Consider the following 1,326-nt stretch of genomic DNA (forward strand, 5'->3'; position numbering starts at 1 on the left):
CCCCCCCCTTCATCAGGGTCCAGTATCTATCCTAGCTGCATCGCTATAATTAGCCTCATGACTGAGCAAGCTGCAGACCTCTCTTTTAATCTGTTAATCTGTAATGTTTTTGGATAATAAACAATTAAAGCAGTTTGGACTCTTTCACCATTTGGTTTGGCTCTCCGGTTGTATGTTGATGCTTTGAGTCACATTTTGGGTAGCCACTGGAGGCAGTGGTGTATCCAGGGTATGGCGCATGCCCTGGGTACCACTTGAAGGGGGAGGGGGGTGCACCTCTCCGTGGGTCAGCTAAAGTTTGCCAACACAGGGAGACAGATGACTTTTTTCTCTCCCACCCCACCCCCCAGGGGCGTCCCTACAATTTCCGCCACCTGAGGTGGGGGTGGGTTGGGTTGGGGGGACTGCTGATGGTGCACATTATGGGGGGGTGTTTGGGTGGTGACTTTGCTGGTTGCCAGGAGCTCGGTGGGACACCGGACAGAGGTTAAAGAGTTAGGGACAGGGGTGTGCCTACAATTTTCGCCAGGGGGTGGGGTGCTGATGGTGCATGTAATGGGGGTAGGTTGGTGTTGGCGCCGCACTTTACGGCCTCAGGCTGCCGCTTTTTAAGGACGGCCCAGCCTCTCCCATACACATCTCTCTCCGTCCAGTTCTTAAAAACCTGGGACCCTCTGGCCGGTGTCCCACCCAGCCACTGGGGAAACAGTGACATCACCGGTTACCAGGAGCTGGGCGTGATGCCGGGCAGAGCACCCTGGTTGCTAAAAGCCAAGTGGAGAGATGTGTATGGGAGAAGATGGGCCATCCCTTTAATGAGCTGGATGGGATTCCAGGGGTGCAATTTGTTTTAGATATGCCTCCGACTGGAGGGAAACCTTGTTTCATGTCTGATCATTGTAACATTACCATTGCTTGCTGGAAGCAATGCATGATGGGATATGAAGTCGTGAGAAAACTTGCTTCATCTAAGCAGCCTTACTAGAGCGAGTCAGCCCTTCCAGTGATTACCATCTCTTCATTTATTTCAATAAATAAGTGTTCGAATCTCAGCACCAGGAGCATCCCAAGGCTGGGTGACACCCCGCCGTGACGTCATCGCTCATGCACGGCCATCTTTTTTATGCCTGCTGGCGGCCATCTTGGTGATGGACGCCGGCAGAGAGAGGAGGGGAATTTTCACCCAGCAGGATGAGGTATGCCGCCGGGTCCCCTCCTCTCTCTTGACACTGTCGTGCTCTCGGTCCATGACGGAGTGCCTGACTTTTCAGAGGGGGTGACACCAAAATGACTGCCATTCATTTAGGTGTCACCCCTCCAATGGTG

General features: G+C 53.2%; 1 protein-coding gene across 1 annotated transcript in view; it reads right to left on the reverse strand.

Annotated features, from left to right (window-relative positions):
* LOC108788779 (obscurin-like) overlaps positions 1-1,326 on the reverse strand; it is a 47,009-nt gene that overhangs the window by 31,250 nt on the left and 14,433 nt on the right. The window lies entirely within an intron of this gene.

The sequence above is a fragment of the Nanorana parkeri genome, unplaced genomic scaffold (assembly GCF_000935625.1).
Source record: "Nanorana parkeri isolate BGI_ZX_2015 unplaced genomic scaffold, ASM93562v1 scaffold351, whole genome shotgun sequence".
Classification (NCBI taxonomy): Eukaryota; Metazoa; Chordata; class Amphibia; order Anura; family Dicroglossidae; genus Nanorana; species Nanorana parkeri.